We start from the raw sequence: 19,533 nt of genomic DNA on the forward strand, positions 1-19,533 counted from the left end.
TGTCCTAAGGCAGATCTTGTTAGTGCTCTGGACAAAGCTAGTAAGCCACAGGACAAGGACTCTTTACGATCATTTCTAGGCTTAGGGGAGTACTATGCAAGGTTTATGAGAAGCTATGCTCTTGTAGTAGACAACGTTTTAAAAAAGAGGCTTGGGCTACAGTACATGATGAGGCTTTTTCTCAAGTTAAAAAACGTATTGCAAGGGCTCCTGAACTCAATACTTTTGATCCAGGTGGAAAATCGTATGTTAAGGTAGATGCCAATGCCAATGCCATTGACTATGGGGCCGTATTTACTCAGATAGTGGATGGTAAGAAAAGAGTCATTTCTTTCATTTCCAGAGGTATTTGCAGAGCTGAAAAACATTACAGTACTATTGAGAAGGGAGTGTTGGCTTGTGTGTGGGCGGTAAAAATATGAAGACATTTTTATAGGGGCGTCCTTTTGTTTTAATGACTGATCACAAGCAACTTGTGCATATGATGGATGGTGTTAGATCGGGTAATGCATCTTCCAGGCTTGTGAGACTTATTACGAGATTACAAGAATTCCATTTTTAAATTCAGCATATTCCTGGTGGAAAGAATTATGATGCGGATTGTTTAACCAGGCTCCCTCCTTATGAAGAGTCAGAGGGTGAGATCACTGATCAGCATGAATGTGTTGTTGCCATGGTGGATGCTGTCAGTTCATATGATACTGCGATTTCAGAAAAAGGATGGAATAAATCTGCGTGTGTGGATAATGTTTTGTCTAAACACTGTTGTTAGTTGTTGGCCACCTAGAAGTAATTTAGATCCCTGTCTCAGAAGTTTTGAACAAGTTTCTAATGAGCTTAGCATTGAAAGTGACTTTTTGTTGAGGCATGGTTTATTTATACCTCCTGCTGGTATTAGGAATAAACTAGTTCTGTTGGCTCATTCTGGACATCCTGAAGTTTCTGGAACCCAAAATTTGTGAAAATTCATTATTGGTGGACTGGGAAGGATTATCTTGAAGAACAGTATGTGGACAACTGTAAGGTTTGTGTTAGATCTGATAAACATTGGAGGGTTTTTACTGAACCCTTAACTGTCCCCTGGGACCTTAGGAGAGACTGTCTATTGATTTCTCGGGGGTCTTATGATTGCTTGGGCAGGGAGAACAGGTTTTTGATTGTTGTCATTAACAATTTTTCAAAGTAGATGTAGTACAAGTTTGTTGAACATCCCAATACAGATGAAGTTATATGTTTTTTGGAGTATATTTTTAAACTTGAAGGATCACCTTGTGTTCTTTTGACAGATAATGGTGTACAATTTGTTTCCCCCAAGATGTTGAGATTTTTTTCAAAAACTTGGGGTGCCTTTTATTGTCCAATGGCCAATGGTCAAGTTGAGAGGGCTAATAGATTCATAAGTGAAGGGATTCAGTCAGCTTTGGAAAGTAATTTGGAAGTTTTTGAATTTTTGAGGGAAAATATTTGGAGTTATCATATTACTCCACATACGTGCACAGGAGTGACTCCGTATTTTTGGATGAGAGGTAGGCAAACTAGGACATTGTTGACAGCTGTTTTTGGGAAAGAATGAGTGGTGATACCTTGGAGTCTTGCATTGCTAATGCCAGAGATAATAAAACTTCTTCTTGTATCTTTCGCAAATCTTATTATAATTCTTATCATAGAGTCAAAGTCAAACTGTTTAATTTAGAGATTGGGTGCGCGTGATCAAAACTTCCTTACAACGCAAGGGTTCGTCTAAATTCTATGTGCCATTCAAAGTTGAGAGAGTTTCTGATACTGCTGTCTTGCTAAAAGATAAGGTTTGGTGAAACAAAAGTTATATTGTTGTTCTCAAACCTGGGCAGGAGTCTTTGTTTGAACAGGAAATGTTTGTGGCTGGTGATGTGTGGTTTGATGAGAATGGTGAAAAGTGCATTCTTCCCCATTGTTCTACTGGGTAACCTGTGGAGGGGAAGGGTCTGGTGGGAGTTTTTCCGATGATCACTCCTGTGGGAGTGCTCTTGATGGTCTTCCTTCTGAACCAGCAGAAGATATTTTGGGGGAGAGTGTTAAGCATGGTATTTCTGATGAGAGTAATCTTTCTTTGCAAAAAAGGTGTACTAAGGTACCAAAGAAATTTGAAGATTATGTTTTGGAGTGAGTTTATTGTTTTCTTGTTTAAAAAAAAAGGAACATGTGGTAAGTTGTTCACTTGGTGTTATCTTATTTATTGTTATCCATGAACAACTCTCTTATGCATGACTGCTGTGAGGTCATGTAGAAATTTCTTATGTCATTTCGAATCCACTAATGTAATGTGATTGCTTAACTGGAGGAGAAGCGGTTGGACTCTGCTGAGCTGGACGTCTTTCTTTACTGCACATGTATCATGTGTCATTTAAAAAAAGAACTCTATTTTCTATATACTTTACGACTCTCTCGCTTCTTTACATGCCCACTTAGTCTCCTCTCACCAAAATTAAGTCTGTGTTCACAATCCCTCGTCCTTCTTAGTCATTCACGCTCCTCCTCATCAGAACACTCATACAATAATACATGTCCCTGTGTTTGATCAGCCCCTTCTTCACCACATTTCCAGGATATACTCTCACCCCTTGATCACCCTTTCATTGTGCCTATGTGTATATTGTGAGTGTTAACTTTCCACCTTTTCCAACGTCTTCCTGCATTCTCTTCTACCCATATCTTAGCATTCACACAAGAACATCTACTGTACAAGGTACCCTTCCCATCAACAAACAACAGAAAGGTGTATCCCCAATCACAGTATGGGGTGCTGTTCTGTAATTACACAACATTTCTTTTATTTTGTTTCCTCTGACAAATGTTATTTGCCATGGTCAATTGCACACTTTCACCCAAAACACGGTTGATACAATCAATAAGATCATTAACCCTGGGGTGATTAACTGGAGTCCTACTACGCTTGATGCCCCATTTCTTAAGGAAACCCACAAACACAGGGACACAACTTACGGACCATTGTCTGATAGTATCTCCGCAGGACACCCTTCCCTGCAGAAAAACTCCTCACAAAATGCAATTACATTTGCAGTTTTCACTTCACTAGAATATTTGGTAAAACAAAGTTGTGGTACACACAATATGCCTACTGCTATTGATGGAGCAGGGGCGAGACAAACATTTTTGAGTGCCCCTTGTAAAGTCAATCTCTTATAACAATAACATGTATTAAATGTGTGGAGCATGAGAATTAATCAACCAAGCATACACAGAATAAAATTACACGTGGGAAAACTAACTTGCTGATTTGCAAAAACTAATTTACTAACAAACTGAAGAAGTGATACTAATATAGATCTGTAATATTTTAAAAATTAATTACATAAAAATATGTATTTGTGCTTGTGATAGAAGTTTTTTGGCAAAAACAATGAAAGTGGTAAGTAAATGACGCATATATGTTTGCTTTTTGCTAAGTAACCACCAACAGGGAAAAATTTGAATGGTGGGACGTAAACAGAAGGGCTAAAATTCTAAATCTATCGCCTGTGGTTTGTTTTCATATTAGTTCCCATTGAGGCACGTGCGGCCTAGTTCGGAAATGGCTGCTTAAGTGAGACTTCGAGAAACATGGCCCCTATGCATGCGCAACTGTGTCAGAGATGCTTGAATGGCCTCTGCTTGGAGTGATAGATGTCAAGGTTAGCTTGGCCTAGGACACCATAGACATGCCAAAAGGATGCTTGAATTTAATAGCCTGGGAAACTTTTGTGCTGTAACTTCATGATGTGCAAAATATACAAGGACAGGATGAGAGATTGCAAAATGGACAATTTTGGCCGTGAGAGAGTATGCAAGGATGACATAACGAAATTATGAACTGGTTTGGACAAGGAGGACATGAGGTGATCATCACCACCCCTCTAATGGACCAATGAGAATTGAGTGCAAACACTAAAAGTTTAAATTCTGAGTTAGATAGCTAGGGAAAAAGGGTATAAAAGAGCCAGTATGTCGGTTTGAACAATTATTGGTGCAGAGAAGACTTTGAATTATTTTTGGACTTTGAAATTTTGATAGGGGAAAAGATCGAATGCGGAGTCCTGTTGGAAGGTAGACATCGAGGAGGATAGTAAGACAGTCAGCTTGGGAACCTGTTTCGCTGTAGTTCTGTCATCATCTATGGCAGACTGGTAATATGTTTTCTAAATTTTCTATTTCTTGAATGTTTTAATAAATGCTAAAATTTTAGTTTGAAATGCTATTTTCTTTTCTGACTAAATTGAGATAAACGCTTCTATAAAAATCTGAGTTTTGTGTTTCCTTTTAAATTAAAGTCATGACAAAGATAAATGATAAAATATAATGGGAATATTATGATTGAGCTGGTCTTAATCTCCATATACTAACTTCTACTAGCTGGTCTATCGACCAAAAGAGTGGGGTGCCTTGATGTTATTTCCTAGTATTTTTAGAGAAAGGCAAAACGTACGTACATGTATATTATGTACAAAATTTAGAATCTAGATTATTTAGGTACCCTGCTGTCCAGCAGCTCGCCTTCTGTTCTCACTGATTCAAGAGCCCTGTGGTGTGTGAATGTGTAACTCGCGGTGCTAGGGCCCCACCGATGTATACAAATTGAGTTAGCCCCTGAGTTAAATGAGATGAGTTGTGAGGGTTGTTTGAGAGCCGCGCTGGAACACTATACACTGGATCAGCATCCACCCATCGCAGCCGGCTTAAAACCTTCAAACCCAGCTGCTTCTACAATACACTTCCTGATTAAAAATGGTGACCCGTAGCGTGGAGACGTGATGAACTACATGATGACGTTACGTGTACTCACAACACTTCCCTGAGCTCACTGTTAGTACTCCCACACTCAACAGCAAGGCCTCCTCTTGCGATGGATGCCACAGCTCCTAAGAATGCGCAGACCACCACACATCTTGCTGAGCATTATGTAAGTGCACACTCCGTCTCCTCCACCGGTCCCAACGACACTCCGCGCGGCACACCACAAATGTACACAACAACTGCAACCGTCCAAATAGTCACTATAAGTGTCAATCGGCCACTCCAAGAGTCAACCAGTGTGCCGACTCACCACCGTGTGAAGTGCGCAGCGTCTAATACAAATCAGTCATCACGTTTGAGATCCAGGGTCGCATGATTTCCTTAGTTCTTTCTCACGTCCTCCCACATTACTTTTGTCTCCAACCTCCTAGCCTTGTTAGGCATGTCCCACCCTCGTTGCCCTTTTTGGGATGCCAGGACACTCCGAAAAAGAGAAAACCTTCTTTATTAGTAGATAGAAGCAGACCCTGGGAGCTCCTGGAGACCTCTGCAACTGTCATTCACTGCTCTGTTCTAACGTTCGTCCCCAGGAGTTAAAGTCACAGGTTGCATTAGAATCCAACAACCATCACCAGGAGATCACAGCACATTCTATAGTTCCAGAACATAACATAGAGGACCCCCCTAATGCCCATTGAGTATAAATGCTATAGCACACATATGCAGGATAAATGTATAAAATGTCATACACACAGCTTCAACAAAGAAATAAGGCAAAACAAAAAGGGAAGCTAAATAGGTGCAAGGGCAAAATATCAGAAAGTGCACATTCAGCCTTTGAAATGATACAAAATGTAAAGTTTCGAGCTCAGCGAGCTTCTTGAAAATCTCTCACTGAAAATGCCAGATGTGCGAGTGATGCTTTAGAAACATCTTTTTAGCAAGAAACTTACCATAGTTATCGTAGTTACGCTAAGGCAAAGTGTAGCATTTCACAAGTTGCACAGTGTGCAACGGATGCTTTAACTAATGAAGTGCCTTTTCTACATATGGGGCAGTCATGCACGACTGCTGCTTGTGATATTACTGTGATTTGTGTAATAAGTTTGTTCTGATGTTCTCTGCACATAGCCTGTTTGAGTGTGCGTGCCTCTTGCACTGGTGCTTGTTGAGTTTCTGATTTGCTTATGAAGGAATATGGCATCGTGGATGTCATTCTATACATGTTCTGCATCTGAGGGAAGTGTGTCCCTGTGCTGTTTTTATTGTACATGTTCAGTGCGAGGAACATTGGCTTTTGCACCTGTGCTCTACCTGTTCTGTGTCTGAGGGAAGCTTGCACTTATGCCTGTTCTGGATGAGGCAACATCACACTGCTTTCATCTGAGCTGTAGGAGTTCTTTTTAGGGAACGCTGCTTGATAAATGCCTCTTCTGCATAGAGGGACATTCACACAGATTCGTACTTGCTGTATATGTTCTGTGCCCAAAGGAAGCGTTCACTTATGTATTTTCTGAATGAGGACACATCACTGAAGCTATTATCTGTGATATGGGAGTTCTCCATGAGGTAATATGTGCACTGCTGCCTGTTCAATACCTGTTCTGCATAGCCGGACATTTAGATAGATCTGTACATACTGTACTTGTTTCGTTTCATAATCTTTTATTCGGTTACCACTTGTTTGAAACCATAAAAAGTACATAGTTAAAAATCGTTTATAACAAAGTATGAAACATAAAAATAAAAATAATAAGTACATTCCTTTTTCTAGATACACGAGCATTTAACAATCAAGAGTATGACGTATCTTAATGGTAGTTTTAAAAAAAGTAGCTATGCACTTTGCAGAATATACTGAGTCCAAAAGCTGCAACGAGGCAAACGCTGGATAGCATGACCTTTGACCGGTTAAACGAAGCAGTGGTAGGATCCAGGTTTTCCGAGGTAATTTATAAAATTTACAAAAGAAAATAACATGGATTGTTGACTGGGTAGATACGCCATCACACGGACAGTTCGTGATGGAGATCGACCAGTTCTGTATTTGGGGAAAGGAAACTAAACGAAAAAACGAATTAAAACAAAATCTTGTCAGGAGATATTTCTCATGGTTAGACAGGTAATATGACAAATAGGGTTGCATACCTTTAACAGTCTGAACTGCACAAATTTGGGAATTGGAAGATTTTAAAATCTCAATTGAGCCTCGGAGTTCTCTTAGATGACTTAAGCAGATCTTTTTTAGCTCCCTTCTAGAAATGTCCTTCACACAGGGTGGATCCTCAAAGAAAGAGCTACGTCCAAGGTCTCTGAAGAAATTTCCCACATAAATCAGCCATGGAATCCTTCGCCAATTTATTAAGTCCATACAGTCTTTAATCAAAGAACGTGTTAAATGGCACTCAGGTTTTGTCCATATGCGATGCCATAGAAGGATTGGTTGGGATCGAATGGTATCAGTGATGTAGTCGATGCCTAGCTCATTATGGGAAGCATAGATCGGGGCACCTTGTGGGAGTGCCAACAGATATTTAACAAACCCATTCTCTATTGTCTGGATAGGATCTGTTGGACCATAACCCCATACTCCCGCGCCATAGGTGGCCACACTATGGCATTTTGCATAGTATATCTTGAGCAGTTCAGAAGGGGCAGGTTTGCCAATTTTCCTGGAAAAATAAACCAGGGCCGTTGTTGCACGCTGGAAAAGAAGTTTTCTGCTGGCCGCGGCCTGTCGCCAGCTTAAAGAGTCATCCACCAGGATGCCTAAGTACGGATAGGCGGATGTTTTTTCCAGCTTTGTTTTTCCAACAAAAATTGGTTTGGGATTCTTTACCCTAGGGCCAACATGCATAGTGAAAGTTTTTTTTATATTGACTCTGAGGCCAAGAGATCCCATGAAGGAGCAGTATTTATTTAATTGCTTTTGTAATTGATTCAATGTTCTGGCAAGAATGACCGAGTCATCTGCATAAAGAAATGTTGGTATTGGGCGATGGTTAATCTGTGGTAGATCCTGGCTCCCTTCTAACATGGCCAGCTCAAGACCGTTGGTGTAAAGGTTGAACAAGAAGGGAGCCAGTACACATCCCTGCCTTACACCCTTTCCGATTGAAAAGGAGGGTGAGAGATCGCCGTTGACTCCAAATCTGACACAAGCCGTTGCGTCGGAATACAGTTCTCGGAGGAAGACAATAAGGGCTGGATCCACCCCGAGGTCACTAAGAATAGCCCAGAGTTTGGAGTGCAGGACACAGTCAAACGCTGCACTGAGGTCGACATACACAAGGAAGATGTTACCTCCTTTGGCTCCCGCGTACTTCCCCATCAAGAGTGCAAGATTCAGGGCCTGGTCCACAGTCCCAAGACCCTTCTGGAAGCCATATTGCAGGTCGGTCATGATGTTATTGGTCTGGGCCCAAAGTTGGAGTCGATCCAAGACCACCCGACCCGCAACTTTGCCCATGGAGTCCAGAAGGGAGATGGGCCTGTAGCAGGCAGGGTCGTTACGGTTGCCTTTTTTAAAGATGGGGAGCAGGATTGATGTCGACCATGAATCCATCAACCCAGTTGTTGCAGCTGCAACCAACGCCTGGGTGAGAAGTGGAGACCAGAGCTCAAAGTTGTAAAGAAAGAAGTCCAGCGGGACTCCGTCGGGTCCGGGTGCTTTGCCGAGTTTAGACGCTTTGAGAGCTTTCACGACCTCAAAGTGGTTAAAGTGGGTGTTAATCGGGTAACAGTTTCTCTCCACCTTACTGCGTCCGCTCAGAACTTCACCTGGAGGATCTTGTTGAGAGTTCCCAAAAATTTTAGAAAAATGGTCGACCCATTCATCGGCTGTCACCGCAACATCCAGATGCTGTCCTGTTGATGAATCGGCCAGGAAAGGGGATCTAACAACTTGCCAGAAGAGGGCGCTATCTTTCTTATGGCAACTGTCATGTAATTGTGCCCAAAGATTTTGCTTCATTTCTCTCTTACGTTCTACTCTGGCTAAATTATAGAGTTTCCTTAAACTGGCAATTTCCGAGATATCCCTCGTAGATCTACAGAGGGCTGCCTTTAGATTTGAAAGAGCCTTTCGACACTTCGTATTGAACCATCTCTCAGTGGTGCACTTTTTGCTTTTGTGCTTGGCTGTAAAGTCCTCTCTAACTACCTCCAGGATTTTCTGAAAACTGGCCATTATTGTTTGTGGAGAAGATTCTGGATTTAAGCAGTCAAGAACCCATGGTCTAGCTTTTACGAGAACCCTCTCAGTAATTTTGGCTGGGTCCACCTTTGCCCATTTAACTGTGAAACCATTCACCTTGTTGATAATTAATGAGCTTTGTGTTAGGTGGCTAATGATGTTAGAGTGCAAAGACACGTTTTTTGGAACAATTGTAACACTGATGGGAAAGTGATCGCTACTAACATCAGACCCGGTATGAAAGTTTTCCACTTGACCCTTCAAACTGTGAGAAGACAGATGAAATCGATAGTGGTGGAACACCCCCTACCGTGAAAGGTTGGTAAGAAGTCAGATGGAGGATCCACTAATTCATTAACAAAATCAAGCTCTAATGAAAAAAAGGACTCATTTAATATGTTTCCGCAAATAGTGTGCGCAAAATGGGACAATGGACTACCATGTTCATCCAGTAGGCCACAGTTTCCGTTTTTATAGTTAGTGCATAGTGGAAGATTAAAATCACCACCCCAGACCACGTATGCTGGGGTTGTCTGAGACTCATTACGCGCAGTTGTTAAAAAAGTGGTAATTTCATTAAGAATTTTTATACAGTCCGTTGCTCCAAGATTGTTGTAAAAATTAACTAAAAAATAAGTATTATTTTTGCAGAATTTTAGCTGCAGGATTTGATAACTCGGGTCTTCTTTGCACCTGATTATCGTTAGGGGAGACAGGGTGTTGGCAATATAAACTGCCAGTCCTCCCTTGGGTCTGCCCAGGACACCCTGACTGGCCGGAATGAAAAATGCTTTGTAGCCCGCTAAATGATGTGGGATAGTTGACCATGTTTCTTGGAGGCAGAGTATCTGATGTTCGTTTATCGTATCCAACCATGGCTGTTGGGACAACTTGGCACGTAAACCTGCAACATTCCAATACATGATTGAAAAGTTCAGGTTTGTGGAGTGGAGATAGAAGTTTGGCTGGGGTGGTAGAATTTCAGGTAACAGGCAGTCGGTAGCACGCGTGAGCGGGCACACCGTTATGGCCACGGTCACTGGCTTATTGTTATTAACAGGGTCCTTAGTCTTCAGGAATTTTAGATCGTTTATTCCAATGGAGGCCTCCGAAAGTCCATCCAGCGTTATATTGGGAAGGGCAGATGGAAGTTCTAATGTAGTTCTGTCCTCATTAACTTGACGGATGGACGTTGTTAGTTGTGAGAAATTTTGACATTCTGGCGGGCTTAATTGTGTTTCAAGGCTAAGTGGCCCGCCGGAAACTCTAGTGGCCTGGTTCACGCTAGTTGGATTCATTGTCGGTCAATCTACGGTTTCCAAGCAGTCATAGCGATTCCTGATTGGAAAACCTTGCCAACCCTCCGTAGGGAAATGGGTCCTGCCTGGGTACCAGAACTGCGTCTGCCATTCTCTGCCCCTGTTACTATATCTGTGGCCCACGTGATTCCAGTGCCTGTCAGATGGTTGTTGCCAATTTGGTTGTTGCCAATTTAGAGTGGGGAGGTATTGATAAGTGTTCACTGGAGGGTAAAAAAAGGAGAGACGTTGGGCATCAATCCCCCCCTTTTTTCCAATGTTGGCCAGGAGCAAATATAGTCAACTGTGGAGGGATCATCACAGTTTACTATAATGCAATCACCTTGTATTGATTTACGTTCGTCCCCTATCCATGTTTCTCTGCGGACTGTAGAAATTCTATTTATGTGGCGAGGCTGTAAAGGCCTGTTTAAACTAAGCCACTGCATAACCCTATTTTTAAGGGACCAAGAGGGTTCATCGTTACCATCCGGTAGTTCTGGAACACCGGTTAGAATGACCGTATAGGGTGATGCCTCGGATGGAAGATGAATGGGACGTCTTGGCCGTGCTCCCCTTTTTTCCACCCCCGTAGGTTTTAGTCCAGGGGTCTTAGGTGGTAGGGGTGCCTGTTTTTTGTTGACAGCTAAGTCAGAATTTTTCGCAGGACCTGAGGGAAACTGGGACGAGACGGTGGTTAATGTGGTCATAGCCGAGCCTGAAACAGAGTTTAGATGGGGAGGAACTGATGATGCACTGGTCTTTCATTGCGCAATGGGAGCCTTTACAGCTGAAGTCGACATAGTACAAGGACCTGGTTGGGCCGATTGGGGAGCTATTACTGTACATTTAGCTTTTACTTTCCCCTGTTTTGTTGGGTCTAAACTGGACTGGGTAGATGGAGTAGCAGATATCTATCAGTTGCTATCTGTTTTTCAAGGTGCCTCAAGCTAGTTTCCAGAGGTTTTAAGTGAAGTATAAGAAGGTCCCTGATGCTAGATAGTAAAAACGGGGTGGTATTACAGGACCTACAGAAACCCCCTGACTGGCCCATGTTGATAAGATTATCTGGCATACTATCTGAAATAATCACCGGAGGAAAATTAGCCTTTGTTGCGTTTAAGCTAGAAGGAACAGGCTGCCCCCCTCAGACTCCATAGGGGCATCAGATCTAACTAAATTATCATTTATCCTACCTTCCCCCCGTTTTGGAACCGCACCCTCCCTCACTCCACGGGACTGCTTGTCTGGAGAGGGCTCTTGGGTTTGACATAGCTCCAAGTCAGGGGTAGTTTCAAGATCCACTGAGGAAAGGGAGTCTATCAGAGAATGGGTTACTGAGAGATCCACCGAACAGGGGACTGTGTGGATTTCTACTGTAGTTGTAGACGGTATCACAGAGGGAGTATTAGAGTCTTGATGGATGGGAGAAGCGGCTGAGGCCAAGAGGCCCAAAGAAGAGCGTTTAGCATTCAAAAGGTCTAGAGAAACCCTTCGCTCCAACACGGAGATGCTCTGGTCGATGACCTCATTAGTTCGCGATATAAATTGGTCAATCGGACCTGTGAGATGAGTAACAGATGATGCAGTTTTCGTTTTGCTCCTAGTGCCTCTGGTCATGTTGCCCTACTCTAAGGATCCTTCAATGTTCCAGGGAGTCCCTATGGGGGAGATAAGGGGAGTGGCCCGGTCTGGTCTCTACCGGTCGCAAACGGGCAACAACGGGCCCGCCCTTGGCCCGGGCTTCGCCCGGCATCCCGCGAGACGGAGCTAGTGTCACCTTTATGCGCCTCCTGGCGCTGGGTTGTGACGCTGGGGACCTTGAGGGCTGCCGGGAGTTGTAGGCAGCCCCTCGCCACACTCCACTCGGCGGCCCCGCTCTAGATTGTGAGAGAGCAGCAGGGCGGCGGGAGGCAGGCGGAGGAGCAGGGTCTCAACAGCCAGGTGAGTGCCTTGTAGAGTTCAGCAGACTACAGGGTCAGCAGGAATAGAATAACGGAAAATGCGGCGAAGCCCCGCTCACAGGAACTAGTGTCACCTTTATGCGCCTCCTGGCGCTGGGTTGTGACACTGGAGACCTCGAGGGCTGCCGGGAGTTGTAGGCAGCCCCTCGCCACACTCCACTCGGCGGCCCCGCTCTAGATTGTGAGAGAGCAGCAGGGCGGCGGGAGGCAGGCGGGAGGGGCAGGGTCTCAACAGCCAGGTGAGTGCCTTGTAGAGTTCAGCAGACTACAGGGTCAGCAGGAATAGATTAACGGAAAATACGGCAAAGCCCCGCTCACAGGAACTAGTGTCACCATAATGCGCCTCCTGGAGCTGGGTTGTGACGCTGGAGACCTCGAGGGCTGCCGGGAGTTGTAGGCAGCCCCTCGCCACACTCCACTCGGCGGCCCCGCTCTAGATTGTGAGAGAGCAGCAGGGCGGCGGGAGGCAGGCGGGAGGAGCAGGGTCTCAACAGCCAGGTGAGTGCCTTGTAGAGTTCAGCAGACTACAGGGTCAGCAGGAATAGAATAACAGAAAATACGGCGAAGCTTGCACTTGTGCTTTTTCTGGATGACAAAACATTACAGAAGGAATTTGAAATTGAAGGCAAAAAATGAAGTAAGTATCCTCAGATTGAATCTTAGGGGCAGCGTAAGTGCTTCATGCAGAATGTATTATGGATGATAAGTGCTCTGTATTGAATGTTAAAAAGTTTGAGCCATTCCATTAAAATGTAGATATTTTATAAACTTGTTTGTCCATTAAATAAAATATTTCATCATTTGTGAACATGTAGGATCAATGCTTGATTCTGAATTTCTGGTTCAGTTCATCGAACATGCCCAGGCCAGGGTCACCGGATTCCAGTAGTAATTAACTGGGGATCCACAGAAATCAAAAAGGTTATGAACCACTGCACTACAAATGTCTGTGCTACAGGAGTTCTCTATAGGGGAAGGTTTGAATTGTTGCTTGTTTCTGCTTAGAGGGACGTTTCCACACACCTCTTCATGCTGTAGCGTTCTGCGCCCAAGGGAAGCTAACACTTGTACCTTATCTGAATGATGAAACCTTACACTGCAGCTATCCGTGATATAGGGCTTCTCTATGAGGAAATGTGTGCACTGCTTTGTGTTCAATACCTTTGCTGCTTAGATGAACGTTCATCCAGATCTATACATGTTGTACAGTTGTTCTGCATTAGAGGGACGCATGTTCCCTCAGCCAGAAAAAAACACAACAGTTATCTGTGATGTTGGGTTCTCTATGAGGAATGTGTGCGCTGCTGCTTGTTCAGTATCTGGTCTGCTTAAAGGGACGTTTCCACAGATCTGGACATGCTGTACCTGTTTCGTGTCTGAACGCAGCTTGCATTTGTGCCTTTTGTGGATGAAGAAGTACACTGTGCTTATATGTGATGAAGGAGTTTTCCATGTGGAAATATGTGCGATGCTGCTGGCTCAATATCACTTATTTTGTTATGTGTATTTGTAAAACTTCCTATCACTTGTGAGGGTATACCAGTGTTAAGCAGGTGTGTGTGTCTAGCCCTGCCTATGGTAGGTTGATTCATTGAAAACTGAGCTATTCAGCTTCCTTCAGAATTCGAGAAGAAAGGATGAGGCACTGATATGAGTGAGAGCTCATTCCACGCTTTAGGAAGATGTTAGCGGGTGCTTCCACATATCTGTGATTTACACATACCTTTTCTGTGTCCGAGGGAAGCATGCACTCATGCTGCTTGTGCTTGACCTGTTTTATGAGACGAAAATCTGATGCTAACTGTGCTTTAGCTGGATGTATCAGACAAATGTTTGCAGTAGTGTCGTTGATCCTGGACTTGTATGTGATGAAATATTGACTTACTGCATTATGTGCAGTATTTGTTATGTATTACAGAAGAGCTAGCACCGTTTGCGTTTGTGCAGAGACTATTCTTGGGGGCCGATTCCAATTCGGGTCTGAAGGGCACCGAACGCTATCCGGCCAGAAAAACTACTTGTGTTTTCTGCCCAACTCGTACAGCTGTACGACCGAGCCAGTACTATGCGAGCTACGTGAAATCCCCCTGTCACCCACAGCCCTACAACTCGGACACAGGAGGAGACCCAAGGGTCTCCCGAACACAGGCATGTACGGTGCGGATGACACCGACGCGTACCCACTGTAGGGGGTGCCTTTGCGCGAGACGTACCCATTCAGTCAATGGGAGCCCATGTACGTGTCGTGTACGTGTCGTACAACGGGCTCCCATTGACTTCTATGGGAGTCCGACCGAGCCGAGTCCGGAAGCATACGGCCGCATCGTTCTCGCTCAGTTGGACTGCAGGAGTCTGGCTTGGTCGGAAAACACTCCGGATCTGGCTCGGTCGGAGAGATTTCCGGCCCAGATCAGAATCGGCCCCTAGGTGTGAATAATGTTTATATATAACAAACCACTTAATCGGAGGGTCCAAGGGCAAGTTTAATGACCCCCACTAGGTACGTGCCCCGAACAACATAACTCATAACAAACAGGAATACCTAGGGGTCAAAACATCGTTGTCACTCGACTGTGAATCAATACACCAACACTCCACATGTGCCAGCATAGTAGGAACAAACAACGTGGTGTAGCTAGGTGAGGAAAAGCTCCAGAGCATGGGAATTAATCCCATCAGAGGCCACACTGTACCGCCCTCTTTTGCATCACTTGAGAATTCCTTTGCTCAATGAGCAGAGACGCGGTCTCATGGTATCGTTAGACCGTTTAGAAATGTGCACAAAATGTGATCATAGAGGGAGAGTGTTATTAAAGACAATGGTGTGCCTACTAGAAAAAAAGCAGTGTAAGAAAGAGAGGTGAAATATATAATTGGATAGGCTGAGTGGATCACAGTAATTTATTATTATCCCTCAGTCAACCAAATCTAAAACCAAACGTGAAAGCACCGATTTAGCAAAATATCAGTGACAAGTAGTGGTCAACATGTTTCAGCATTCTTGAAGATTTTTCAATGCATTCATCAGGACCAGATTACAAATAACTACTGCTTTCATACGTAAAAAGAAAAATATCACCTGCGACGTTCAGGTTATTCAACCACATACTACCACCGCATCGTGTGTCATCTATTGTTTTTCTTTTTTCTTTTTTCTTTTGTCGTTCCTGTGTTTGCTGTATTACCAACATGATGCGGTGGTAGTATGTGGTTGAATAACCTGAACGTCGCAGGTGATATTTTTCTTTTTACGTATGAAAGCAGTAGTTATTTGTAATCTGGTCCTGACGAATGCATTGAAAAATCTTCAAGAATGCGAAACATGTTGACCACTACTTGTCACTGATATTTTGCTAAATCGGTGCTTTCACGTTTGGTTTTAGATTTGGGAGACTGAGGGATAATAATAAATCACTGTGATCCACTCAGCCTATCCAATTTTATATTTCACCTCTCTTTCTTACACTGCTTTTTTCTAGTAGGCACACCATTGTCTTTAATAACACTCTCCCTCTATGATCACATTTTGTGCACATTTCTAAACGGTCTAACGATACCATGAGACCGTGTCTCTGCTCATTGAGCAAAGGAATTCTCAAGTGATGCAAAAGAGGGCGGTACAGTGTGGCCTCTGATGGGATTAATTCCCCATGCTCTGGAGCTTTTTCTCACCTAGCTACACCACGTTGTTTGTTCCTACTATGCTGGCACATGTGGGGTGTTGGTGTATTGATTCACAGTTGAGTGACAACGATGTTTTGACCCCTAGGTATTCCTGTTTGTTATGAGTGAATAATGTTTACCCTTGTACAATGTTTAAGTTAAGGGCCGCCTACACATTTTCTGCAACCTGCGCTGGATATATCCTGTGTGAGATAACATTTTACTACTATCTGTGCTGTATCCCCTCTGCGTGCTTTAGGGAAATGAGCAGTCGTTTCGGCGCTTTAATTTTCATTTGTGGTTGGTGTTATATAAAGTGAGTCTATTCAGGAGCCACTGAGTTAAGTGCCGTTCAGCGCATTTGATGCAGATAATAATAGTAAATAGGTGGCGATCATAGTGCTTTCATTATTTCTGGGCTCATGGTGGCTACAGGGACATGCTATGTCAGCACCCTTCATGTTACATCCGGCAATCACTAGGGTAACAAGCATATAGGAGTTAAATATTGATGGTTACACACTGGTAGTATTTGAACACTCTAAGTGTGAGATGTGATGTTTGCCGCATGTGTGGGGGGTACATACTGTTGCTGCTAATGCTAATTTGCACATGTTTTTTAATAATCTTAAATATACAATTAGCAATTTCTAAAAACCTTTTGAGTGTTAAAAGCTGATTCCGTATTTTTAACTTGGTAGTGACCCCGGGGTGCTCGTCTATCAGAGCGAGCCCGCTGTGAATCAGGGTCAGCGCTCCAACTTTTCTCTATTCTCGGGGCATAAAACGCACGCTGGCGCAAACGCACAGCGGACGTGAGCAGCAGGCGCGCCGATGTTGCCAAAGCCGCACCAAAGACAAGCCCGTCTGCACCCTTCCGTGCTCCGGCTGCACACAGTTCCAGCCATACTGTCTCTTCGGGAGCTCCAAATACTGGAAATATGAGGTATCACTACTCAAGCAATCAGATGCGAGCCATAGGTGAGTTAGGAAGTGGGCTCATCTGCCAGTGGATCTCATGAGACGGGACTCTCTTTTATGTGGCCTGCTCAATGTTAGATCCCTACATAAGCACTACCTCGAGACATAACTTTTGCTGGGAACTTATGATATGGATATACTCTTCATGACTGAGACCTGGACTCATTCTGGGTCAGACTTGGAGCTGGAGCTGACTTGCCCACCAGGCTACAAGGCATTTCATAAGCCGTGACCCAGCGGGAGAGGAGGTGGGGTTAGGATTATTTGTAAGGATAAGTTGGACACCACCTCTGTGGATATTGACTTGGTGGAAGGTACTGAACTGCTGGGATTTGCACTAAAAAACTCTAAAGGGCATGCGCTCACTGGCATAGTCAGCTATAGACCTCCTGGAGTATTTAGCCTCCAACAACAGCAGAAGTTAGCAGATGTTTTCAGTAACATGGCATTAATCCATTCGAGATTGATTATTCAGGGACACTTTAATCTATGGCCTAATGGGTGCTTGCACTCTGGATATACAAATCGTCTTCAGACATGAGATAATTTGAATCTGCTGCAGTGGGTCTCAGAACCCACGCATAGGGAGGGACATGTACTGGATCTAATCTTCTCAGAAACAGATTCAATAAGAATGGGAAGAACCCTGCCTATGGACTGGACTGATCATTATTTAATCACATTTCAAGTCCATATTCCTAGGATAAACTGGTTAGCATCTAAGACATTAAAGGACATTAAAGGCAGGGACTGGAGAGGACTCCTGGAATAGGCAACATCATCACCTGTATTTCCCTTAGACAAGCCTTTTGACATTTGTAAACAGGTGAATGAGAATTATGCAGTCTTCTATGAACAGGTATGCGCAACTTTAGATGAACTAGCCCCTTTGAAAAACCTCAAGAAATCGGGAAGACCGTCTGCCCTTTGGTATAACGACAAACTGAGAACATTGAAAAAGGGATGTAAGCAGGCTGAGCGGAAAAGGAGGAAAGCATATGCAGACTGGTTGGAAAGTGACAATAGCTAATTATAAATAAGCAATTACTATTGCTAAAGCTGAGCACTTTGCAGATAATATTCTGAAGGGATGTATGACATTACAACGCATGCTTTTACCATGCATGCCTTTACAACGCAGTATTTACAACGAATACCTTTATAACGCATAGTGCTTTGGGGCGCTGGATAGTGAATAGTTTAATTTACTATTCCAACTCCAGTCCCCGTGGATAGTAGGGAAGGTGTTGGATAGTAAATTAAATCTATTCCCTATCCTAGAGCGCCCCCAGCACAATGCGTTGTAATGGTTTGCGTTGTAAAAGTTGGGTCGTAAAGGCTCTGCGTGGTAAAAGTTGCATGTAAAGGATGTTTCCCTTCTGAAGTCATCCAACCATACTAGGGGCATTTTTACAATAGTGAATGATATAACCAATCCAGACTGCTCCAAAAATGGGATAGATTCTACACAAGATCTCTGTGAAAGTCTAGCTACCTATTTTGAGGACAAAATTAGCAAAATTATTGATGGGCTACAAGTGGGAAGTAAGTCTATTAAGAAGGATCTGAGCGTAACTGCCAGGGAGCCACCATGTACCAGGAAATAGTACAAGAGGGGGTGGAACCTTTCAGTAGCTTTGATCAATTTGACATACCATTGGTGGAGGATTTTAACAAAGTAGCCCTCAGTGTCTCCTCAGGCTCTCCGTTGGACCCACTACCACATAAAATATGGAAAGCCTTGGGCACAGAGCTTTTCCAGGTGCTCCGGCTGATCTGTAACCAATCCCTGACTAGTGGCATAGTACCAACTTGCTGGAAACAGGCAATAGTAACAACGCTCTTGAAGAAAGCCATGCTTGATCCAACATGCCCAAAAAATTATACGCCTATCTCTCTTTTACAGTATCCGTTGAAAATCACAGAATGGCTGGTTAGCAGGGCACTTTCCCAGTTTTTGGACATTAACAACATACTGGAGGATGTGCAACTTGGTGACTGCCCAGGACAAGGGACGGAAACTGCCCTTGTGACCGTTCTGGACGATCTTCAAATGTGGGCGGACAGAGGACAGTCAGCAATTCTGATTTTGCTGGACCTGTCTGCCGCATTCGATATGGTCAATCACAAGGTCCTGCTTGCCAGGCTTGCTGGAGTTTGAGTGAAAGGAAGGGCACTTGAATGGTTTCAATCCTACCTGACTAATAGGCAACACGTAGTAGCCCTTCCCCTTTATCAATCGGAGTTTATGGATGTCAGGTATGGTGTTCCTCAGGGTTCGGCAATCAGCCCTATCTTGTTTAACATTTTTATGAGGCCGCTGATTGGTGTCATCAAGTCACACAATATTGACTTGGTGAATTATGCTGATGACACACAGCTGATCCTATCATTAGAGGGATACCAATCATCAGCACTGGACAAATTCCATGCGTGTATGCAGGAAGTTACACAATGGATAAAAAATAACTACTTACAATTCAACGGGGATAAGATGGAGATCTTATGTTTTGTAGCTGGAAAAATCCCCCTTGTACTTCCAACAAGTTTTTGGCCTATCCCGGTGGCTACTCTTTTAATACCGTCCAAGACAGTGTGTAACCTGGGGGTTAGCTTTGATTGCAAGCTAAGTCTGGAGTCCCAAGTGAACAAAACTGTTGGG

The sequence above is a fragment of the Lissotriton helveticus genome, chromosome 3_2 (assembly GCF_964261635.1).
Source record: "Lissotriton helveticus chromosome 3_2, aLisHel1.1, whole genome shotgun sequence".
In the NCBI taxonomy this organism is placed as follows: Eukaryota; Metazoa; Chordata; class Amphibia; order Caudata; family Salamandridae; genus Lissotriton; species Lissotriton helveticus.